This window comes from Rhyacophila brunnea, unplaced genomic scaffold, assembly GCF_057557595.1.
Source record: "Rhyacophila brunnea isolate RB1 unplaced genomic scaffold, BYU_Rbru_1.0 scaffold_6, whole genome shotgun sequence".
Classification (NCBI taxonomy): domain Eukaryota; kingdom Metazoa; phylum Arthropoda; class Insecta; order Trichoptera; family Rhyacophilidae; genus Rhyacophila; species Rhyacophila brunnea.
Window position 1 is genome coordinate 43,913,524 of NW_028233276.1, and position 27,403 is coordinate 43,940,926.

At 33.7% G+C, this 27,403-nt stretch overlaps 1 long non-coding RNA gene across 2 annotated transcripts in view; it reads right to left on the reverse strand.

Moving 5' to 3' along the window:
- Window positions 1–27,403, reverse strand: part of LOC147065706 (uncharacterized) — a 432,281-nt gene that overhangs the window by 259,748 nt on the left and 145,130 nt on the right. The window contains exon 2 of one of the 2 annotated variants that reach the window (XR_015071789.1): window positions 2,251–2,382. The exons of the other annotated variant lie outside the window; for it this stretch is intronic. This is a non-coding gene — a long non-coding RNA (uncharacterized LOC147065706). Of the gene's footprint in view, window positions 1–2,250; window positions 2,383–27,403 lie in introns of those variants that run through there. 2 annotated transcript variants of the gene reach the window in all.

Sequence of the window (27,403 nt, forward strand, 5' to 3'; positions counted from 1 at the left end):
TAATAAAATTTATAATAAAGCTTTGCAATAAAGCTTTATAATAAATAAAAATGTTCCCCATTATTTTAAGGAAACACCATAATACAGGTATAATATAATTAATACATATTATGTACATAATTTTCAGTGCCTAAAATACTGTTTTTAAAATTGGAACTGAGCAAAATAAACCCGTTGTGCATCTCAGAGATTATTTTTTTGAAAAATGTTTAGTTATAATATATATATATAACTAGAATACAATAATACTTAATCTCCTTCGATGCCTATCTGGAAGCGCAAAGCCTTTAATTATGTGTATATATTTCGATTGTCAAAAAAAGCAATTTATCACGATAGGTATTAGTGAAAAATAGCGAAATGCCCCCCCCACACCTTTGACGTACGTTTTTGCGAGGGGCATATTAAATTCTCTTCGACGGTGAGGTACGGGTCAGGTGCCAGACGTAATCGCGAAGGCATCGCGCGATGCGATTTCAGATAGCAATAAAATTAACCGCACAAATCAAAGGTTCAGAATTTAATGGTCACAAAGGTAATATTCGCATAATAACATCGAGAAAAAACAGTATATTATATAATATTACGTATCTAGTACTACGGAATATAATAAGAGGTCGTCTAAGGTTAATTGCGATTATTATAATATATGTAGTACGCGGCATACGAGCCCAAGTTACCAAGAACCCGAAATCGGAATACAATACAGATGGTTACTTACCACAGAACAGATAATAAATAGAATACCGATAGGCTATATTCAATACGCCGCACGTTGAAGCAGGGTTTTTGAATGTGTGAGTGTCTTACGAAAATGAAGCACGCATTATGCACGTGCAATAGTGTGTGTAATACACCAACATTAAATGAGCGTAAACGCATAAACCGAGAACAGTTTTCAGTATTCGACGTACAACGTATTCTTCACGGGTGTGTAAGTTTAGCCCGGATTCTTCCTTACTAGAGACGGTGACCTGCTATCGCCTTACCCGTTGGGTATTTCAGTTCCCGTTATTTCTGAGTTCCCTGTTATTTACATACGCTAACGGCTAGCACTACAAACCATTCTGGTCTATGGCCGATAGCTCAACCATCATACCTTGGCTACGATTGTATAGCGTTGTATGCTGTATTACTTACGGACTATAGCGGGGGTCGGGGGCGTAGATTTATACCTGAAAATACGGGGTTCGCAGTTCCCCAAATTACTCCTATGACATCGCCAAGATATAATGGTAAGGCTATAGTACCTCTATCCCGAGCTCTCTCTCGCTCTGCAGTCAGTCACACTCAGCCTCTATTTGTCACTTTTGACGTCGTCTACTAAGGCTAATCGCGTGCCAACACAATGTTTTTGGTTTTAGTGAAATTAGAACCCAAGTTTTAAATTACGTCTAGTATTTTTTTTAAGAATTATTAATAACCATGTCCTTGCTTTTTCGTACAAGGTGGTTAAGCTGGTACACACAGGCTTTGATAAAACACACATAAATATTGTGTCCTGGCCGGGAATCGAACCCAGAAATCTCGGGCGGAAGGCAAGCGCCTTGCGCACTGCACCACGAGAGCCGAAGTGTAGTATTAACAATTGTAGTAATATAGTTTGACATAATCTCTAAATAGACAGTGTCTAGTGAAACAATCCAATAATTTTACATAATAAAAGAGAAAACGTAGTTTAAAAACTTAGGTTCTCATTTCTCTAAAACTAAAAACACTGCCTTTTTACTTAGCAGGCCAGTATAAGAGGTATCAATAATTAAGTACTTATACATGTTTCAATTATGGTAGTATATGGAACATTGGGGTGATACTAAACTATTGGATCTATTTAAGAGCATACTTCAGTGAAACGGAAAATAATTTTCAACTATAGGTGCGACGAAATTTTGGACTGGCTGCCAATCGGAGAGCGAAAGTCGAGCTGTGAACACGTCAATTTTTTTTGTGATGGCGTCGGGGGAATAATTCTTAAATCGTGTAAATATGACTAAAAAACGTTACCCATTTACTTGAAAAAGAAAACATGTCGATGAATATATTAGTATTATTACTAATACAACAATAAACATAACATCAAATGGACGCATGTTGAATTTTCATGACAAATTATGTTTTGTTCTGCACGCGTCGTTTGCATAATCTTCGCGTCGCGTAGTCACGATCGTTTTAGACCGTGCCCCAGCTGAAGTATAGCCTTAATATAATAACAGGAAATACATAAAAAAAAAACATTTTCAAGGTTTCAACAGCTCAACGACGATTTACAAAATAGGCATACATTCTTATAGTATTAAAATTGAGTCTTTAGCAAACCTTTAATTGGAATCAATAGATGAACCGTCAGCCCAATTACAAAGAAGCATTCGTATGCGAACTCACCTGCAAAAAAGAAAATAAAACAGAATTAGTACCTACGTATATAATATTATTACGTGTCATTGGGGGTTGCAATACCGGTATTTCAAAACCGGTATTCCAGTATTTATTAATACCGAAATACCGGTTTTAAAAATCCAAAATACCGGAATTTTCAGTATTAAGAAAGCACAGTCGTTTATGTTTTTGAAAATGAATTATAAGTTATGTGCTGCTAAAATGCAAATTTATATTGACTGTATCCAATACATATAGGTGAAATAATAATAAAACAAAATTGATCAAATATATTTATATAATTGTCGCGATGAAATATCATAGTATTTCGAAATAGAAAACATCCGTGACAAATAATCAATTATTGTTGATGACTGTACAAGCGTTGAATTTAATCCTTACAGAGCTGACAGCACAGTTGTTGTGTCGGCATTATATGGCCATTAGATATAATTAGCATATTATTTAAATGGACTTATTGCACTTGTTGAACTAGGGCTTTTGTTAAAATGATCAATATATTCAAATTCAACATAATAAATAGTAGGTAGGTAGGTTTTTCCTATAAATAATGTTTATAGCTATATTTACTGATAAGTGCCTACTTCTGTTTTTCTTAAAAGTTTAATGAATACCGGTATTCAATAAGAAATACCGAAAAACCGATATTGACATTTTCATTCGGTAATGCAATCCCTATGTGTCATGTCATGGATTAATATTGCGACAGTGTGTAATTTTTTCCATCACGTTTTTTAAACACGAAATATCAAAGGGATATCTCCATGGCGACCATAATCCTCAACGAGGGGAAATAATGCGAACGACGGATTCTTGGAAGAGAAAACCCCGTAAAGCTTAACAAGGTCTACGTAGGTACTATTCCGTTTGCATATAAATAATTATTCCCGATATTATAAACATCAGCGATGATACTACGATACGAGATTAGGATTAGAGCGTGTTCTCAAGCGAGTATTTTCCGACTAACTTTCTTCAAGGCATGCTCGCCTTTCATTCTCACTTCACTTTCTTCGTCACTTCTGCACTTAAAGCATTTTTCCTTGCTCTCGCGTGGTATAGTTTCCCATCCCGATATTCTGGAAAATTTTAATTTTTATGCACCCATCAATTACATGCGTGGTCGAAGACTCGCAGCCATGACCTATTTTGGGTGAAAGCTGTTTCCTCATGTCAGGCTCACTAGGCACCAAAAGCGAGGGCTGTGCGGCTGGTCAATGCACTCCCTAGAAATGTAAACATTTTTAGCGATGCATTATGTACCTATGTTTATAAAATTCTATTTAATTGCAAACACCCACGGTGGCCGCGCGGCTTAAGCGTTGGACTATAACGCCGTGGGTCCCAGGTTCGAATACTGAGTCTGGCAAGTACACATATTGTTTTCCAATTTGTGTGTGAGTCAGGATATAGATCTAATAGGTTGACCAAGTGACTGACGTCCATTTCTCGTAAAAAAAACAAAATCTGCTACTACAAACCTCTACTCTGTGGAGGCCCATATGATCCTATTAGGATCGGACATATCGGAAAAATAACATTGATTATTTAATTTGAATTTTTTTTTTCTATAAAATTATTGTTTGCTTTGTTTTTTTCTCCGCCATATTTTTTCTCTAGTTGATGATTTCCTTGTACTTTTTATTCTAAATGTCATGTTGTGAACGTATTGAATTAATAATTTGTTATGTGCTTAATGTGTCTTTTTTTAAATAAATAAATACATTCATTTTGGGAATTTACAGCTTATGGTCCGATTCTGAGACCAGAGTATATTAGTACCATCTAAACGTACACAGTAAAAATTGAATTTTGAATTACATATTATATATTATAGATAAATAACAAGGAACCTGAATGTTTTAAAACATAGCCCGAATAAGAAACTATCACGGAGAAAATCTAGAAAACCAGTGGTACTTAAGAGGTATAAAATGTCCAAAGTCAGCTGGGTCGATGAATTAGTCAAACTTTACAGAAGTACGCGGCGACGAAACGCACATGACGAAAGGAATGGAATCAGTTTAAAGATGCTTCCATCCTGCAGTGGATTGATCCAGGGTGATTGATGATATTGATGATATTGATGAATATGTATAAGAATCTAAATTTTTAGCACTACCCACAATTACCAAGGAACTTTACGAAATCGAAGCAAGTACCTATATAATAAAATATGAATAAGTGGTAGGTACCTACACAAGAAAAAAACACATGAGACATTATTATGTATTGAAAATTCACTAAATTGCAACAAAAAACATAATACATGAGGTATCTTCAATTGTATGGCGACATGAAGCCAATGACAAAAACCTGAAACACTTGAACGCGTTGAACACACTAAACCGTTTATTAATTACTTATAATAAATTACACCCATTATTTTTTTTGTCGATAGCTATTTCGGTTGTGACACCATTATTAAGTATGTGTGCCTTTATAATAGGGTATTGAGTGTCAGTGTTAGCTTAGAGGTGAAGATGCCACGTCATAGATGCCTCAAGTAAGTGATCCGCCAGGATACTTGTATAACCTGGTAAGAAAGCGAGAGGGACTCTGTTACTGGTTACTTGTAAATTGTAAATTTACAGTTCCCCATATCACAGTTCACCGTGAGTTGCCGTACCGGAAACAAATAGCCGTATAGCATTGAGATAATAAAAAAATTACGCGTTATTCGTAGAGAATTTCACAAGCACCTACTTTTGAATCATTCATAATTCCTTGTACCTAAACGATATGATTGTATTTCTAATTTACATAATATTTTAACGTTTTTTTCCTTGTATTTCGGTGGTTTTTATTTACGTATTTTAAGTATTTTATTCAGACATGAATTTCATCTTAATGTTTTACGGCTATATATCTCCGATACGACAGCTTACGGTGCACTGTGATGGCGGTGAATTGCATACATATAATTTTGCGGACACAATGGGCTTTTGGAGGCGCCACGTGATGTCCACATTATGCTTCACAAAAAAAGTGAAAATGAATAAAGCAAAAAATAAATAGTTTGATTATATGTTACAATAACGATATTTGCTTGATTTGAAAATTTGACAATGAGATTAACAAGAAAAATGAAAGCATTGTGGACTTGATATGAAATATTCTCACGCGTTATTATTATAAATAAGTTTTAATGTGAGAAATAAACAGAAAATAAATGAAACCAGGCCGTACCTACTGGCAGGTAAGTCTTACATTTTGTATCATTGAGAAAACTTGATTTCTAGCCAGTCGTAAACCATAGTGGTGTCCAAAAAGTATTTTTTTTCTCAAGATTTCATAAAATTAATTTGAATTTATTCATTGTGGGAACCAGTCACACAAAAGCAATTATATTTTTAGGGTACAACAGTGTTCAGAGTTCTGACTCAACGAAATAAACACGGCGATTCACGGAATAATTCCATCGGCGGTTTGATACCTTGCCTATAATCAACAAACTAAAATATGATTATTTCGTTGAAAAAACAAAAAAAAATGTATATCTATATAAATGTATATCTATATATATAAAATCTCGTTTGATTAACTAAAATTGTACGGCAGATTTATTAACTTGGTGTAGATGACAGTTCGATGTGAATTTGTGAGTTAGTGAAATCCTTACGTGAAACAGTGTCTACCAGGTAAAGTTTACCTGGTAAACAGATTGGACTAGACTAGGCGGGCTATACAATATTGATGACTGCCGGGGGCTGATTCATAATAAGTATTCTTTGATATCCAGAATCATGCATGAAATGATTTTTTGAACATCAATTCAACATCGTGGCTATATTTTATTAGTACCTACTAGCTTTATGTTGCTAGTTACCGGTACGAAATCGGGCGGGTACAATGTAGTCACTAACGTTGACGCAGCAACGTGTGCAGAGTCGAAGAGCCCATCCCATCAACACTTGGGTATACCCATATTCTTTATTTCGTGTACAATATCCTACCTACATTGCAATATTATGTCATGTCTTGACAAAAATGTTGTCCTAAATTAATTGTTAGGCCTTGTCCACGATTCACCGCGAGTGTTTGTGGACGGCTCAATGAGGTCACATATACTTGGATTGCGCGCCAGTCAAGACGCGCCATGTGGACAAGGCCTCACTGTAATACTCGTGGTTGAAAATTTAATTCTTACCCCATTGCAATAAGGCAGCAAATTTTAAATTCTCCTTCATACCGTTTGACTTATTCTGCTTACATGTCAAAGTGAGTGCAACTCTCTAGTAAAACTGTTTACTCGGACTGCAACTATGGTAACTGCGGGAAGTTGTTTTATAGCATTGTTTTAATAAATACAAGTAAATTAAGTGACGTATTAAATTGTGTTTAAAATGTATATATCTACAGCTATAACATACAATAATAATTGACGGTAAACGAAGTACTGAAACAATATACAATATTGCCAATTGCTGGACAAATCTGATCATACCCAATCCCAAGAGCTTTAAAACGTCCGAAAGGTAAGACCTGCGTCCATTGAATCAACGAGATAGTTAAGTTCTACGGAAGAAACGCGGTCTTCATATGCAACATCGGAGCGACGTTCCTAGAAGGTTTGATTTATGACTGTGCGGCAGACGAGGCGAGTTTAGATGTGAGAGCCGGATTACTCACAGTTGAGGCGAGAACTCGATACAAAACAATAATTGTATGTATGAAACTACTTACATAAGATTAAATAGATCATTTATTTTTATTCCACATTTACTACCTATAGGTACTACGAAAATATTATGGGGTCCCGTAATTGGTAAATAATATTAATTGTTTTAATATAGAATCATCAGTATCACACTTTGAAGAAATATGATAGCATTTTCTATTTAAGAAAATATTAAAAAAAAAAAAACTGAATAATAGAATACGTGTCATACTGTAGTTATATGTATGATAGAATTGAGCACTAATCTTTTACTTTCGTTCAACAGGCTGACGTCGCCGCTGACGCAAAGCGTAACACTATCGACCGTGCTGTAAAAAAATACTTTTCAGGAATACATTCCGAGATATCCCAATCAAACCTTATTGCTAGAGCAATTTTTTTATCCATCTAGCTAGCCGGTATCAGTGACTTAGTTTTACGTCTCCGTGAGTAAAAAAACGTAGGCCAGAAGGCAGTAAAATCACCCCTTGTGGGCTCAATGTCGGCCAATAAGAAACAATCCATTCTGCGAAATGAGAATTTTATCTACATACGCTTCCTTCTGCTCTCCTAGGGGAAACTGAAGACTTCCCGGCACGTTGAAGATATCTAGCATCGTCGGAGTAGGACTTGTGCGTTACAAGGGTAGATTTTTAAATCGGTAAAACGTTCAACGGTTAACCGACAATTTTCCGGTTATTTTAGACGTCAAAAAAAATAAGACGAAAACAATGAACGTTTAATATTATGCCAAGCAAGTAGACTAAGTAGAGGGGCACGGTGCGAATACTCTTAGATACGAATATACATTGAATCTCGCGATAATATTTGCAGAGACAGACAAAAAAAATCATCAACATGTAATCTACTCCAAACAGTTATATTAGTCGCATTCCTCTCTTATTTGATGCCGAAAATGTGTTGCCCCGAAGCAACGCATGGAAAAATATACTGTTTTTATTAATAATAATTAGGTAACCATCAATGTTGAAAAAAATATATTAAAACAATATTTCATTTCTCGTCTACATTTCGGATAAGTGCGATTTATATTAATATATTTCTACATTGTCAAAAACTAATGGAATTAACAATAAAAAAGCAATACGCACACAAATGCTTTGATGTACCTGTAACGTTAATAGTATGCTTATTTTAATAACATAAATGAAAGCAGTGCGCAGTAGGTGGTGACAGTCAATAGTAACAACTAAAACCTCATTATTTTTCTTTACTCCTTGTTACTTCACCCCCCACATTAATCCTCGTTATTACACTACTATCAAAATGGTTTAAATTCTACTTTTTTCGCAAGATTTTACGAACTCTCGAGGAGCCTCAGGGTTTTTGCGGAAGCCGGTTGGGAATCACTGATCTATTCGAAATATACAAAAATCAAAATAGTATCCGTATGCGTACGTGCGAGTATACAAAAGTGTTCTGTCTTATACCGGTATTTGTAAAATCATGACGAATCGTTTCATTACCGGTGGTATTATTTGTTTATTTGTGTCGAAAAACCGGTTAACCAGAACCGATAATGAAAGCCCTGCATGGAAGGACAAAGAAGTACCGAAAAAAAACAATAATAAGGCAGAGAAATAACAATGCCATGGCAGTAGAATAAAGCCAAAAACGGAGTTGGATTATCCACATAAAAATAATATAAAAAGATAGAATTGGCCGCGAGGAGAGGTTCGGTAATTGACCACAATAAAAATCTGGCGCTGGACGCTGGACGTTAGGACGGGTCCTACATACGCTGGAGGAGATAAACGAAACGGAGCGACTGCGAGAATGAGAAGAAAAACCAAAAAGGAATAGCTAGTACAGCGACCAAATTGTTGGGTAACCTAATACTGACATGTTTGTACCTCCCTAGGGGTTAGGATCAGTGATAGCCAACTTGAGGTCGTGACCCGGAACAGGGTCGTCGATTGTGCGGAATGGGCATAAAAGGGTTCTCTGAAAAATCGGAGGTATTTTTAAAAGTAAATAACTTTCGATGACAACCACGCTCTCGACGAAACACCTCGAATTACAAATGCAATTAAAAAAAACAAAAGGACCCGACCCAAAACCCCGTTAAATTGAATTTAAAAATAAATAATAGATAGCTGATAATACTGTTGACTTTACACTTATGACAATATAAAATACACCACACAAATATAAAGTGCACCAATTCGGTTATTTTATGCTGTTTGTCGCCAATCTAGTGTCCTAGAATATTGAAAAACTTTTATAACAATTTTGTAAATATGTAAACCACATTGTGGCATACAGATTTTGAAATATTTATGCAAAGAACCACACCATACTCAGCTATACAATAATTAGGTTAAAAAGTAATTTAAAAAAATAAATCTTTATGTTGTATGTTGTGATAGGTGTGTAAGTATATCTACAAACCCATAACAATTTAGAAGAAAGCAACAATGAATTAAATTTTAGTCAGATCATATATCACTAGATACCGCGAAAATATTGCCAGTCAAACTATAACTATATTATCAAGCGACGATAAACCGAGACAATATACCTGAAGACTTTGAAGCAAACCTTCTCTAAAAGACATGGCTTAAACTAAATAATATGTTATATAAATATAATATGCGATTTATTTAAGTATAGCAAACTTCACATTATATTAGTAAATATTTGAATACAATTATACAATAATAATTCAATTAGTTAATTCCATAAATGATTAAATATGCAAGATATCACCAAGATAAACTCTGAAACTTGAGTTTATGAATGGATTGTGTTGTTTTATTAATTTATACAAACATTCACCATTTCGAACGCAAAACATGGTTGACTTGTACTGAAACCAATACATTCATATGCCTGTGGCATGTCATCATCATCATTGTCTCTGCGATACCAAGCGAATTAACACAATTATAAAAACAAAACGTGGATTCGAGACGCAACCCACGATTTCATAAGCAGACACTTTACGCTCATTCATCGCTCATACGTGTAGGCACCGCGATGAATATGAGACCGCGTGGATTCGCAGCAAAATACACCGAACTACAATTATTTAGAATATTTATATGAATAATCACAAAAATCGCGTACGTAAATCGTGATATGTTAAAATATCTACAAGTGTACATAATCTTAATTCTATGCATCAACGCACAGAATCTCATATTTTCTGTGGTTGACAATTCAATCATAATTCAAAGTTTCAGAATCGTCAACAAGTGCTGTAATAATAGAAATCTTGTTGTATTATTCCAAACTCTCTGGATATACCGTATAATAGTGTGGTCCCAAGACTGGCATCAGGTTGATGATGTGAAGTTGGTAAACGCTGGTTAAAATCTTTCTTAAATGCGTAAGTATGTATCAAGGTGGCAGAAAGAGGGATAATAAACCTTTGGCGGTTATATTACGCGGAAGTTATCGTTTTTCTTATGCGGTGACCGCTTTAAATGTGTATTAGATAAGAAGAAAGCTCAAAGTTCCGCTTAGGGATACGCATACTCTTTATCTTATGGCAGGAATTAGACTGTTTCACGAAATACGCTGTTTTTATGTCTGGGAGGCGTATTTATTCTTTCTCTTTGGGTGCACGTTAAGGTCACAACGATAGTTAAAGAAACCTTAATAACACATAAAATCCACTGAAAGCCGAGCGTGTTTTTGGAAACAAATTAAAAAGAAAACGGTTAATACCCATTTTAACGATCTGCCCGATGTAACATTACGCCCTGACTTTCATATTATCAGTAGGTATTACAGAAAGCAATAATAATATATTCTTATTTCGGCAGACAAATAGGTAAGTATATATTAACAATCGAACGTTATTTTATAAATTCTTTTTCTTCTTCCATGTTCGCCCCTAAGTCGGAGCACATGGACACCACGCGGCGCCTCCAAAAATTAAAATGGCACTTTCCAAAATGTTGAATGCTTTAAATCTTTAAGCATTTTTGCTGCATGTTATTGGATGTCATTCAACCACAAAGGTTTGGCTGATGCGTACAAAATTGATGATTGTAGTGAGTGGTAGGTCATAACGCGGTGGTTTCTGATATACAGATTTCTTCTTCTTTCTTCTTTGGCCATATCCGCCCCTTAGCTGGAACATATGAACACCACGCGGCGCGTCCAAGAATCCCTGTCTCTCGCCAGTCTTCTTGCTTCGTTCCAGGTCAAACCAGCATCCCGTGGCTCCGCTGTATACACTCTATAGATAGTATTTAGCGGCCACCTAGGACGCCGGAATCCGGTCGGCTTGAAGAACCGGGAAACCAGGTTGGGGTTCTCTTCTGGCATCCGCACCACGTGGCCGAGCCAGGTCCGACGTCGCCTCTTCACTCTCAGCGTAATGAGATGCTGCTTGGTGCGTTCCCTTATCTCATCGTTGCTTCTAAAGTCATACCACCATATTATAAATTCACCAGACAATAATAAAACACGCCGTCTTTATTAACATCAACTATCGACCCACCGGTATGAAGGCCTATCCTTAGATCCTTCCACTCTTCTTGGTCCACAGTTTTTCATTGTAATGTACTTCCTCGGAACTTCATCGATAAACTTGATTTTAGGGTGACCTTTTGGTTATTTGCGTACAATGTAGGTATGATTGCGTTTGTCTAGCGGTGGACAGGGCATGTACACAGTGTGTACATACACGGGTGGCGACAATAAACTTCACTGAACAACCGGAGCTGCTTATCATGCGAGACTGGTCGAAGACTACTGAAGACCAAGGTGATATGAGGATGAGAATTGAGAAGACCTAGACTCGAATGGAATTATGATATAAGTAGGTAGCTTGAATAATATGCACGAGAATCTTATAATAAAGCCACCATAGCATTGCAAAAGTCAACCAATTAAAAGAATAATTATCAAAGCTTTAAAAATCATTTAAGATACATCGTAAAATAGACTACCTAGCGAGCGCCCGCGATGGATGAATGGTGAAAAGTGTTCATTGATGAAACCGTAGATCGAAAGTTCGACAAATTCACGTGTCGATTTTTAATGCAAGAGTGAAACAGATTAAGAGCATACATAAGTGAAACGGCAAATAATTTCCAACAGTAGGTGGAACGAAATTTCGCAGTCGTCGCCAATCGGAGACTGACTGTCGAGGTGTGAGCACGTCAATTTGTTTTGTGATGGCGTTGGAGGAATATATTCGTAAATCGTGTAAAGATGACTAAAAACGTTCCGCATGTACTTGAAAAAGAAAACATGTCAATGAATATACTATTATTATTACGAATATAATAATAAACATAACATTAAAAGGACGCATGTTGAATTTTTATGACAAATTATATTTCGTTCGGCTCGCGTCATTTGCACAATCCGCGCATCGCCTAGTCACGATCTTTTTAGACCATGCCTCAGCTGAAGTATAGCCTTAAGCAAGTGACTAACATCAATTTCTCGTAAAAATAACCGTTAAGGATCGTCTACGAAAAGCAGCTAAGATTTACCAACAGCCAATGAACAAAAAAAAACTTGGGATACTTACGTAAACTAATTCACTCTGGTAATTCAACGAGGGTTGGAGACCCCTCAATCGAATTGAACTGAAAATAAAAAATATCCAGCGCTGGCATTTATATCCAGGTAGCAAAACTATCCCTTGCCACGTGGGGTTGGTTACCAGTATTTCAACTCACCTGTCCTTCGCGCAGTGGCATACCAAATATTTTTCTAGAAAATCAATCATAGTGAATTATGTAAATAAGAAAAAGAAATTGTAATGTAATTAAATTTGTAAAAAAAATTAGGTTTAAAGTGTCGATATCTATTTCGGTTATAATACCAATATCAGGACCAATCATTAGTATTCATAACGATGGTTATGAATATTATTAATTATAGTAATCCTAGTAACCTTACATTCGAGACCTTCCGGGGACCATGGCAAACGAGGCCGGAAGAGATGCACTTTTTAATTTCTGTATTGATGTAATAAAAATAATAAATGGTGACATGTAAAGATGATTCATGCCTTTCAGATCCAGTGACTGCAATCATATAAGATAGTATAAGTATATACTTAGAATATCAGTCCTATGCGACATTTCTTTTACCACGGGAAAAAACTCGACTACAAATCGCAGTCCTCAGTTCCCAATGAATACGACAAAATATTCATCAGAATCACCTCCGCCTTGCGCTACTAAGAATTTTCCAGGGTTTTTGCAAGGCGGTTTCATAGGCCCTGGCCGAATTCAAATTAGCAATACCCGATGCGGGTAGAAGAACAGTTTTCAATTAGGCATATTCTCTCAGCCGGCACAATTTTCATTTGACTAGCATCAAGTAGAGTAGTTTGCGTGTTAAAGTCCTTAAGAAAGCTCGATAGTAAATGCGATGTATCCATAAAGGCATCTAGAAAAAAAAAAAAACCTTACAAGAGTTAAAACTCATACGGGTAAAAGATTCTAAGGCAGGTACTATAGCAAAATAATTAATTAAATAAATATTGAGATACATTTCAAACGAACCTCCTAGTGAATGGGTGTTCGTCATAGATTATCATTTTTTGTCTTTAATTATTGTATTAGTTTTATAAATCTAACATCACTTTCTATTGTGGCATTTGCATTTATTATTTAACACTAGATATATTGATACATACAACTTTGACATTCGTGGTGACAGCTTCCTAAAATTAAGTGAAGTTTGACGTTGAGATTTTTAATCATTACCCAAGGCTTTGAATGGGCCAATAATGAACAGTAAAAATATTTTAATGTCATTTAGTAGGTAGGCACAAACAAAACTTATACAAAAACAGTTTTGATTCAAAATATGTGATTGATGTATTACCAACAATGACATTAATATGGACGAAGCATCTAGAAAAAAAATTACTCACTTTTTTGTCGGGTCTGCCGAATGGCATAATCTGTTCTAACGCCATTACAATAAAGGTGATATTGGTATAAATTCCCGATACTTTTTGTCGGTCTGCCGAATGGTTCGGTTCGAACGGATTCGCTCAAATGAACATTGAAACTAGAAACACTGTTCTAACGCCATTACAATAAAGGTGATATTGCTATAGATTCCCGATGCGTGATATCGCATAATGGAAATTGCGTGACGTCTACCTATACATGTGCGAATGTCGCTATGCGCGAATTTACTTGCTAGCTACTATATTGAGTGCGTTGTCCATTAATAATGTCATTGATTACCAATATGATTATAAGTGTCGATATTGAAACAGTCATTATCGCTTGTCATATAAGGAAAACGGTATTCAATTCAAACCACAAAATATATGTGTTTATCCTTACCCAATCAGCACGCCTTTGACCATTTCAAACCCTTCCTTCACACCGAGCGTGATTTTATCAATCTCGAAAAAACAACTTTCAAGGACACTGTATAAATTATTTCGGGGTTAAGTGGCGTGCTATTGTTGCACGGGGTGGGATGGTAATACAACGAAAGCGGGAAGAGTTTAAACTTTTAAGTGTAGTTAGAAGTACGGCATCATAGTCGGTCGAAAGGGTTTTGGCATTGTGTACATGCGAATAAACAACGTACAAACCTTACAGTACGTTGTATTTTTTTATATCTCTACACACTATTTTGAAATAAAGAGGAGATTGCAATTTTTTATTATATCGATACCATGGAAGAATACGGAATAAGTGTCTTAGTAAAAAATTGTATGTAATTAAGGGGGGACATGCTCGTCGAAGGTCAAAATTGAGTTTTTATTGTATTTTCAAACCATGATCCTGGACACTCCTTAAACGTTGTAGATGATCTATTTATATAATTTTGAAGCCTTATTATCCTTTATAGTTATTTTAAACATTTGATGACTGCATGAAGTATTTTTGTTACATAAAATAGTATTCTTTTAAACCTCTCGCTCTAATGTTTTAGAATATAGTCATATTTCGGTACAGAACTGTGCAGTGGTGTTAAGATTTTTTACATTTATTAATTTTTAAACGCATTTATAAAACCATTAGTATAATTTATTACGAGATAATTTTTGTAAAATATTCACGATAAAAAATTATTTTGATAATCTCTGTGATCCCAAATTTGACAAGAATTAGGCATTTTATTATTCAAAAAATCGGCAAGATTAACACATTTGAAGATGAATCTAAAGATACTTATTATAAGCTATGTCTTTGACCATTCAAGTGTGATAAAAATCTTATGAATAATGATTGCTTTATAATAATTATTGACCTAAGAATAAGGTAGTGTTTTTTTGAAATACGCCATTTCTTTTGTCATTCCCTAGTGGTTAAGCTACAACATACGGCCGTAGCCATAAAATGACAAACTATAATTAAAGTAGGGAGTAAAATTATGTTAACGCGCGTGTTTGAACATGTACCTAACCGATTTTTTTTTTATTTTTTTTTAAACGGTACATGTTCAAACACGCGCGTCAATATCATTTTACTCCCTACTTCAATTATAGTTTGTCAATTTATGGCTACGGCCGTATGTTGTAGCTTAACCACTGGGGAATGACAAAAGAAATGGCGTATTTCAAAAAAACACTACCTTATTCTTAGGTCAATAATTATTATAAAGCAATCATTATTCATAAGATGTTTATCACACTTGAATGGTCAAAGACATAGCTTATAATAAATATCTTTAGAATTGTCTTGAAATGTGTTAATCTTGCCGATTTTTTGAATAATAAAATGCCTAATTCTTGTCAAATTTGGGATCACAGAGATTATCAATATAATTTTTTATCGTGAATATTTTACAAAAATTATCTCGTAATAAATTATGCTAATGGTTTTATAAATGCGTTTAAAAATTAATAAATGTAAAAAATCTTAACACCACTGCACAGTTATGTACCGAAATATGACTATATTCTAAAACATTAGAGCGAGAGGTTTAAAAGAATACTATTTTATGTAACAAAAATACTTCATGCAGTCATCAAATGTTTAAAATAACTATAAAGGATAATAAGGCTTCAAAATTATATAAATAGATCATCTACAACGTTTAAGGAGTGTCCAGGATCATGGTTTGAAAATACAATAAAAACTCAATTTTGACCTTCGACGAGCATGTCCCCCCTTAATATGTAATTCCCTAATAATCAGTTGTGATGCGATACATTTTTCTTCAATATTTGTTCTCGTGAAAACAATAAGTTTAATAATCATTAAGAGTTTTTTTTTGAAATGCTTGTTCAAGAGATTTTTTTAATGATAAAATCTTCATAGCTTATTTTCTTACTCTAAATGGCATATTTTAGATGAATAACAATTGGCAACACTAGATAGATGACACCTATCTAACCAAGAGGTTCGTCTTCAACAGATCGGAACGGATTTAATACAGATTAAACAGACTGTCGAAAGAGACATAGCATCCCTGAATATAGAATATAGACTACAACTTGTGACTTTTAAAGATTCGAGAATTCTCGAAATATTTGTTTTCTCAAGAATTCGAGAATAGTTTTTTGATTTCTCGAGAATTTTCATTATAATGAAATAAACCTTTTCTTGCCGATTTTTAGATATTCCGGCTAAAAAAATCTGTTTAAGTTTAAGGTAGGTACTTAAGTAATTCCGTTCCGGTTGAAAGTCAAGAACATTTTTTTAAAATTAATTTTAAAGAGACGATTTTTTTACCAAGAAAATTTTCTTAAAACATTTATTCTGTTCAGTTTTTTAGTAGTTGATGTCGACATCTTACAAGTGGTTAATTAATTAATTAATTAAGAAATAAAAATTCTCAAAATTTCGGAAAAATTATTTCTTGAGATGAGAGATTGTTTTTTTATGGCTATATCTCGAGAATTCTTGAGACGAAATTTCTCAATCACAACCTCTAGAACTGACGACAGGCAAAAGAGAGTGTAGATAGACCTTTCCCAAAGGCGGCAAATAGTCAACGCATATATCATTGGATTATAGCAACGATGATAGTAATAATAATAATATGGTCCTATAAAGACGCGGGGAAATACCCTCAACGTATAGTAAAACAATGTAGTTACAATGCAAGACAAGAGAATGTTGCGTAATCTGAGATAAATTCGTTTTATTGCGGTTCTAGTCACTGTAACAGTAACAGCAAGAATAGTGTGATGACGAAAATGAGTAGGATTTATTCCACAATTAGATGATTCCTGATAATAAACATGCCGAAGGAAAACGTTACACGGTATATAGTGAAACTGTTTCTAACGGAACCAAAGCATGGCTCCACCGAATTTGTAGTGTGAATTTAAATTGGTAGCAGTATCAGAACGTGCATACTCAGAGGATATATTAAATGTTTGTATTGAAGCATTAAATTTGATTATGACTCGACAACGATTTTACTATAGTACAATTAATTGATAACATCGACACAGACTAACTACTACATAATCATTCGATTGATACAGGGGTAGACAAACGTTTGAGGCAGGGAGGCCAAACATGTAAAGCAAAACAAATTGTAATTTTTTAAGAAAGTTATAAGTACCTACCTAATTATAATTTTACAGAAAATAAATCACACGCAACACATTCCTTATAAACAAAAAACATATTAAACATAAACCTATCCGTTGTATAGGAGTATATACTTTTTATTAAAAAATAGAAAATCATGTATTTATGGGTTAAAAGTTATATGAAGAATATATAACATTGCATTAGAATTCTTCAGATGCAGGTATATAACACCTTTATAATATTGTATAATCACCGACTCCGAATGGTTTAATTTTCTTATCAATTTACTGATTCACAATAAAACTTATATTTTCACTTTCGATATTTCTGAAGAACCTCGCTCGCTACAGCTGTTATTCTCAAAACTCTGAATTTATACATAAAAAATTAAGAAGATTTAACATTGGTATTTAAGTTAATTAGGTTGACAGCTATTTCTGACTATAAACCCATCTTCAAAACTGAACGCCTGTAATTCTCCAAAACATGACAGAAATAAAGCGTACATTGTGGTAATAATTATGTTCATTCATTCGCCCAACAGTGGCGGTATTAATTATGTATGTGTAAATAAATATCATTTATTTTTACTACACAGATTTAGTTATGCGAACTTAAAATATCTTTGTGTATTTTGGCTGTAAAACATTTTAGTAGGTACTTAATACCATTATCTTGATTTAAATTACAATACAGATAGTCCTCCTTCGCGTCAAAAATCTTAATATGTATTTTTCTGATGTTTATCAAAATGATTTACTTAATTTTCCTTTTTATATTAACTTGTGATAATGCAATATTACGCAGACTATAGGAAATCGTACTGTCTCGGTGCTTCGTAGGATTTACGCATCTGCCAGTATCAAACATTCACTTCACACACATTAAATGGCATAGCTACAGTCAGCGAGCCAAGTTCTATATGTAGGTGGATAAATATAATATAAAGATTGAGTATTATTTCGTCACATAAAAAATAATTGGAGTGAGTGGGGAAGAAAGGAAGATAAGGTTGTTATTTTTGACGACGAAGGAGAAATAACAAAAAGCGAGTATTGTATATCCACATGTCTATATTCTTAGAAATATAAAATAAGTTAAGTGAAATGCGAAAATGATGAATTGTCTTGTGATTTAACATTTTCGTTAAATAAAACGTTAACATTTTAATTTTGTGAGCGAAAAGAAAAGAGGGTAGGCCTAAAATCACTACTTTTCAGGAGAGCGGAGAAGATGGATTTTAGGAAATTTACTAATTGGTTTGACTCATCACGCCAAGTTGGACTGTGTTGGTGAAATGGCTAACAATAATTATTCATCACAAAATTAATTAAACACAACCTCCTCTCTGTGGATGTTTAAATACTCCGAACAGGTAGATAAACTGATAATAATTGACTTCCTATTCCTAGTTCAACATTTCGCTATTTTACAACTTTTTTCTTAGCTCGTATTCTTATTTGTCCGGTGGTTGTTTGTCCCGTACAAGTCTTGCAATCGATTTTTAACTAACTTCCCGACTAGCTAGACATTTGAAACTTTTAGAATATAACAGAACACGATGCCAATGCATTTTTTTAATACTTTTAGCCATCTTTAAGTAGAATTGATTTCATTTTCAGTTAATTCTGTTGTGTATGAAAAGTTATTTCGGAAGAAATCAGTAAAAAGTAAAACTATTTTTGGTTGCTAAGTGGGTCCTAGCAACTTAATTATTAATATTAATATCTTATACGTGCGTTACTATGGAAATCAATATGACATTTCAGTATTATTTCTATCAAGTACAATTTTTTTTGATCGTTTGAGCTAGTCAAGTCAAGTTTATATGATTCAACAGAAAATTTAAAAACGCTGTATATAAAAAGTTTTTTTATCTTGTAATTATTTACAGCTACAGAAATAAATAAGCTTAATGGGTAGGTACAAGTCGGTTATGGGGAAGCCAGGCGGGAATCGCGCTAAAAATTATTGTCATAGCCATAGACTATAGATACATGTCATAGCCGATTTTGGAAAAATTCATGAATTCAAGAATGAAAACCTAACCTAACCTAACAAATAATCCAATATATCGGATATTTTCAAAATACGTTTGCCGCTGGCTTCCCCATAACCGACTTGTACCGAATCGTGTACTCCCATGTACCTATAACAATTAAATTATAAGCCATCTAACAGAATACTTAATATATTAAAATATACTAGCATACATCATTAAAATATATACTAATAATCGAATCTAATCGAACGGAAATAAATTCAACGTATTTTTTTTACTTATTAGCTTTTTCTTCGCATATATTCTCAGTAGGTAGACAATAAAATATTGTCGATATAATAATATGATTGATTAGATTTTACATAATAAACCAAATATCAAATAACAGATGCAAAAAAAATCCAAATGTCATGTTGTGATCATAATATTTTAAAATAAATAAATAAATGGAAATAACGAATGTGATTTTGTTTTCACATGTCCCGTAAATATAAAGGAAAACAAAATAAAATCATGAAACCATAACTGGCCACCGAAGAGAAAACAAATCTAAAGGGAATTTTGGACGGACCCAGAGGGGAGGGGCGGTCGCATAATAGGCCTAGTTTTCCAAAAAGGCGTATCAAAGTTGAAAACCGGAGAAATTTGACTAACATCGGATGCAAGTCACCATTGTGAGCGTCCAGGGAGGACATAGCACACTTTTCAATAAGGAAAATTGGCAGGAGTTGGACATCGTTGGTCTACAGAAATAATCAATTATTTTTCTAACGTTAGGTAATTTCCCATTAATAACATTAATTAAATAAATTAACAATAAAAAAATTCTCTAATAGCCACCATAAAGGCCAATTTAGCACAGATTGATGAAATTTAATATAATATTCAAAATATGAGTGGGTACATTTTGAACTGACTATTTTGTTATTAAATAAGTTTGTACAATCAGTTTCATATTGGCGAAAACAATGGGCTATTTATTAGGGGATGAAAGCTGGTCAATAAGTAAAAGTTTACTATATTACCATTATCCTCCCCCTCGGTATTAATATAAATATTATTTAATATGTATCATATTATTATATATTAATCTAGAAAAATGTTTTGTGTTAATTGGATATATAACTATAATATACAAAAACTATACTTTATTCAATTTATAACACATACGATTTAAAAATATTGAATTCTTTATCGAATATACTTACATGATATTTAGAAGAACGAAATATACTTTTATTAAAAATAATATTTTGACAAAAATATTAGTGTCAGGAATCGAACCCGCATCCATCGGATTTCGGACAATGCAGTTTACCAATTAAGCCACATGCACCATACATAATGACAAAATTAACCAATAAAGATGTGTCCGAGGTAGTCTCAAAATTCGTTCATATCAGCGATTATATTTTGTGATCTTTTTTAGTCAAGGTATAAAATAAATAAACAACTGTTTTATATTGATTATAAAAACAGTTCCTATACTCGACGTAAAAAATGATCTGTATTATAAAGTTAAATATATTTTGATCTACCTTGATCGCAACGTATCACTTACAATAATTAGTATCATCCGGAACGTTATGAGTTTAATTCTCAAGAGTATCAAAACAAACATGTTTTATAAAATTTCTAGAAAATGCATTGAGGAATCTATGGATTCCATACATAAAATAGAAAAAAATAAACGACATTGTAAATTTTATTATCTATATGCCACATTTTGATATCAGAAGTTTTTCCTAACTCGATGGCTGTGTGGTTTTCGATCCCTGAAACAGGATATCCTTAACTTCAGATCGTGTCCTGCTGAGTGCCGTCTCAAAGGGAATATAATAATACCAAGACCAAGAGAAAAAGGTTTTTTAAAAGGAGTCAATAAAAAAAAAAGTTTCAGTGTTCGTCTACTATTTCTTTTTCTCAGAATTGTTACATCACGATAGTGTCGATTTTTAGATATTGACTCTGCTTCTTATTTGTATAGTTTTCATACTACTGAAAAATGAGAAATAAAAAAAATATTTATAACCACAGAACTATGTACTACTACACATATACATCAAACCAAATAAAATTTATTTATTTTACATATAATAAACATAAAAAATTATAAATTCAAAGCGTTCACATGACATAAAATAAGTGTTAACAATTATAAAAATAAAAATACAGAGAAATGTGAGTAATAATACAATAAGTAATAAAATAAGAAATAAAATACAATAACAAAAATAAAAGTAGATGAAAACACACAGAGTGATCTATTGATAGACCCTATCTTACAAACTTATAAAACAGCGTCCAACTAAATTCACCCTCACGTAAGTGGAATATATCAATATCTGAAGCGATTTCATTAAACATGGTTATTGCTCTCCCAATTGGCATCACTAATGGCAGGTTAGTTCTGCACCTTGGGAGAACAAACAAGGTAATTATCAGACACAGAGGCCAACACCACCAAGAATGGCAGAGTTCACATTTACGCCGCGTATAAGTCGGAAAAAATATGTAGCTAAATAAAGACCCCTTCTAAATTTTAAGCTACAGTATGTAAGCATACCTAAGAGAAAGTCAGTCGGATAACGCCACGGATAATATCCATGCAGCCGAAAGTAAGAGTCTCAAAAATTTCTTTTGGACTCTCTCCACCATAAGGCCGTACTTCAACTGATGCGGGGACCAAAGGTCAGGTCAGGATCGGTTCCCCGGTCAATGCTTAAACATCAATGAATTTTTCTTTTTAGACGTAACTGAATAATAAATATAGTAAGTATAAAATAAACAAAGAAATAGTAGAGGTACTTTTACTAATTAAATTACTCCATGAACCTTGAAAGTTGAAAAAAATGTTTATTATTAAAATTGTTTTTTTTTACTTGTATGATTAAAGACGCATTGTTTATGAATCCAATCCCGCCATGATAGCAAAGGGAGTGCAACAATAAGGAGTTAGGAAACCACGCAACTGAGAGTAAGCCCTGAGAATCGCGGGGAGTGCGCTCCAACAAGTCGGCGTCCGTTGGCATTAACCGGGATAAAGCGGACCCCCAGGATTAGCGCGTATATTTTTCACGTGAAATAACGTCAGAAATAATATTCAAAGCTGCCCCGCTGAATTTTTCGCGGCGAAAACGTCGAAACTGGCGGGAAAGCCACACAGGAGAGCTGCTCAAAATTTGGGGCACGAAAATTATATTATCACTATAATATTCACGTACCACTGCTGGCAATTCTTCCGGTCACTAAACACACATCATAAAACCAAACCACCTACCATTGGATATCAATATTTCAACGAGCAAACGAATATACAGCCTCGATCGATTGTATAATATAATTTAATGCATCAACCTTTATTCTGTAATATCAAATTTAAATTATATATGAAGCATTTTCCCGGGTCTTTCAAGTTTGAATGTTGTATTCGGTTTTCTTCGATGTCCCCCTCCCGGCCTCGTTGCTGATGCGATTCGCGAGAAACAACGTGTTAATGTTACACAGTCATCACATTTCACCGTGAGATGATGTATATATGTTAAATACGTAATAAAAACCACCGGAATACAAGGGAAAGACTGAAGAAAATATGTTAGTAAATAAAATAGAAATACAATTATATCGTACATATTTACATACAATTCTGAATGATACAAAAGTAGGTCAGGATAATAATGACTGAGTTTTGATCAGATAATTGATACCAATTAATAAGTATCTATCAAATTAATGTTTTTATTGAATTCAATAAAATTGAAACAAGACTGTCTGCAATGTTCCACGATTTTTTGAAGACAATGCTATACGACCATATATTATATTTCCGGTACAACAGCTCACGGTGAACTGTGATACGGCAAACTGCGTGTAACCGGTAAAAATATATTATGAGGCATATGAATGCGAAAGTTATTTGGTAGTTTTCAATATGTGTTCATTTATACCGAAGATGTCAGATGGTACATTGAAATGTGCTGCAAAACCAAAAAACGTAGTTCATCCATCGTCCTGTAAATACCGACAGGGGTTACGGTCTATTTCGTTAGCCTGTAGCCATTTTTCGGGATGGGAATTTTGGTGTCAAAGTCAAAAACAATACCACTACAACTGCAAGGCGCTTTTTACTGTGCTCATGCGCATGGTGCCACTGTATACTGATTTAACTAGGTATACAGCAAACAAAAATACATTGCGACAGTCCAAAATATACAATACATTAAAATCAGTTTATGTATGTATGTAAAATATACAATACATTAAAATCTGTTTATGTATGTATATTAAGCAAGCAATGCGAATTAGGTACAAATTACGTCAAGGGATCATTTAATTTAAAACTAAAAATAATTATTGAACTATTATTGATAAAATATTCTGTATAGATACTTCTTATCTAGAGTTTTTGTTACCTTTTACCGAAATCATTTCGTTAACGGTAAGCCACCTACATCTCGAAAGTATTATGTATACACATAAATTTGTACTAATTATACTTTTTGACAAAATGACGAGGGCGGGATTGCGTCGATTACGTGGGTCTAGGTTTTTTGAATACTAGATTTGATACTACCTTAATCATTCAGTGTTGATTTGAGAATTCACTTAAAACGTAAATTCACTGCTTACATAAAAGGTGCAAAGGGAGTGTCAAGTGGACAAAGGTGTGATGCCAAAGCATAGCTACAATACTTACCATCTGTTGATTTAATTTTTCAATTTATAGCGTAAATTTTAATTTCGTTCTTCAAATGAGAGTTATAGTTTACCAGTAAGGAGCGTCAACCAGGGACAATGTATTTAAAACTGAAAATGCGGTCAGAAAATTACTACACAATCCGCTAAACACTACTGCATTCCACGATCGGTATTGACTAGAACATGACGTGTTCTGATGTCCTATTTACCTTTACTATTTTAGATACTGACATGTGTGTTTGGTCATTGTATACGGTTCATGAGTAGTTAACTCTTTAAAATTACATGGGCAGTAAGTACCCTGATGTTTCAAATAAGTTGGTAACTACAAAATTGTCTTAATTATATTGTCAGATTCAGGGGCGCGTCACGCTTGGTGCAAGGAGTGTATAACACCACGGTAGAAGGATGCCGGGGGTGGCAAAATTCGAAAAAGGATTTTTAACAATATTGAGTACTATTAAAAACACAAAATGAACTTTATGATGAAAAAAGTCGGCTGCAACCTGCAATGCAATTATCTTTCAAATGTTATATTATTAATAATTTTTAACAGACAATACAATAATTATTGTTTAAGATTTCTTCGACTTCTGTCATATTTCCTATACTTACGTATTCTTTTTAAATTATTAGGGGCGTGGTCAATTAGAGTAGGCACTAAGGCGGCAGGCACACTTGGCGTGTCCTTGCTCCGGTTTGATAATGAAATAGATAATATTATATTTGATAATATTTACTTTTCTGATTTTTTTTACACTTTCTACATATCTGAACATATTATTATAACTTTCTCTACTAACCTACGATGACAGATCTGAAATATTTCCTACGTCTTATCTATAAACAAGGCCAACCTATTTTTTTTCCTTTGAGAGTCAGATGTGAGAACTATTTTTTAAAGTACCTATTTACCTACTTACTGTTTATGTCTTCCTATCAACCAAACGAATCAGATTCTCGAGTCGATATATATTATAATATATATTGGATATTATATTGAATTATCCAATTTTTTAAATTGTAGTATTTCCGACAAAAATATTACACTAAATTGAATTTCAAATAAACGACAATCTACTGTTCTAATAAAAGCAGTAGACTCATGGAAGGAAATAAATTATTTACTTAAATGATTAACTGGAATCAAATCATGAAGTGACCTCTAACATATAACTAAAGAAGGTTCTTACGTATCAGGCAAATATAGTTACAGAAACTCTGGCATCAGGTAATGGGAAGATACTCCCGATGGATTAGAACCCAGCGCGTTTCCATGACAGGTAGATGCTGCCGACTCATCCATTACGCGCCGAGCTAAATTTATAAGAACCCATTTACAAAGGCTTCCTTGCAAAATCAAGAATTCGCGGTACGTAACGCAGGATGGATTGCGTAACGCCGTACCGCAAGCCGATCAGGCGCTTCTGCGGATAGTTTTATTTTGATTATACGTACACCCGAGCCAACGAGAGTTGCCATTTAAATACGACTAAACTATACACACTGAATCACATACAAAAATATTACTATGTATTTTAAAATTGTAAAAAGTATTCTCTTTGATTTTACGCTAAGCTGACGAAATCGGCCCTGATCCTTAATAAATGATATATTTTTTATTTATTTATTTAGGTCAACCAATAGGATCTATCACAGAGGATAAATATAATATAGAAAAACAAAATATGTGATGGTCCCAATAACAGGCGGACACAAAAAGTATAACATATCAAATCAAATTCGATCAAATAGTATGTACAGCTGTAATGAATATAATTGGTGTTATTGAAAATCGTTAAAGGAAATAGAGAGAAAAACAGAACATAAAAAAAGTATATACATACATAGATAAGATAGGCAATATAAGACAAGACATTTTTTCTTAAATACAATAAAAATAAGCAGTCGTCCATATACAATTATTAGTCGTGGATTTTGGAGCAACTTAATTTGAAAGAGGTAAGAGAACAAAACAGATCCACTCAATCACTGTGAAGATTTAAGGTTCAGCAGAGTCGAGCCATCGGACAATTGTTACCTAAATTGGATGTATGAATGTATAAAAGTGAGAAAATTTGAGGACGTATATTGACTTTAGGAATGTATAGACCAGTAGATAGATGTGGGGAATCTGAATGGTTATTAATTATTTTGAAGATAAAAAAAGGTCAGAAATAGTACGCCGTGTTTCTAAAGATTTCATTTTATCAATTGATAATAGTGAAAATTGTACAGTAAGATTATAATATTGTTGTTATTAATTAAAATTTTACAATGACATGATTTATCAGTATATCAATAGAGTACCTGTAGAGTGTAGATATTGATTATATAGAGAATTAACATGCATATAATAAGAACAAAAAAAATGTAATACAAAATTGCAATGAGTAGGATTTCCAAGTATGTCAAATATCAAATATGTAATATTTGGCCGATTATTCTGGTTTTAGTTTTGTTATCTGCTTTTATGATGATGACAATTTAGTATTTATTACCTACCATCAGCATTAAATTTTCATGTCAACAGAAAAGGTGAATTGAATCAACTTACTTGTAAGTAAATGGTAAATGCCAGTTTTATTTATAGGTAAATTATTGATCACATTAATCAAATTCTACAATGCCTACGATAAAGACATTGCAAAACGTAACAGATACTTATTAGATATTCTGCCACTTTCTTCAATTAGTCCATGAAGTCAGAACAACGATAGACAATTTAGTTTTTGAGGTACCTACCTAGGTATGCATTACCTTTAAATATTTAAAACATTGAATGACTTTAGCAAGGCTAGTTGAAGCAGACAATTCAAATGTGTATAAATTTGGGCAATGAACATGATTAGCACCCTGCTAAGGGAAATCAGACATGCATTCTGGCCTGTCCATCATTTTACCAAGCTGATAAACAGGAAAGGAAAATACACTAATACTTCTAAATAATCTTCGAAAAAATGTTCACACATTCTATCATTAAAGATGTAAAAAAATTTAACGGTTAAAGCAGCGAAATCAGCTGAAAATTCGCCAATTCAGCGTTTATTTAAATACGTAGCTTCCCTTGCCGCAGAGCAGAAGGCCTAAACGCCTTCCCTTGAAAGGTTCAATCCGACATTATCGAGAAGAGGTGGTGAGTGTGGTGACGATCGCCAGTCGTCGATCGGGGATACGAAAAAACGTGAA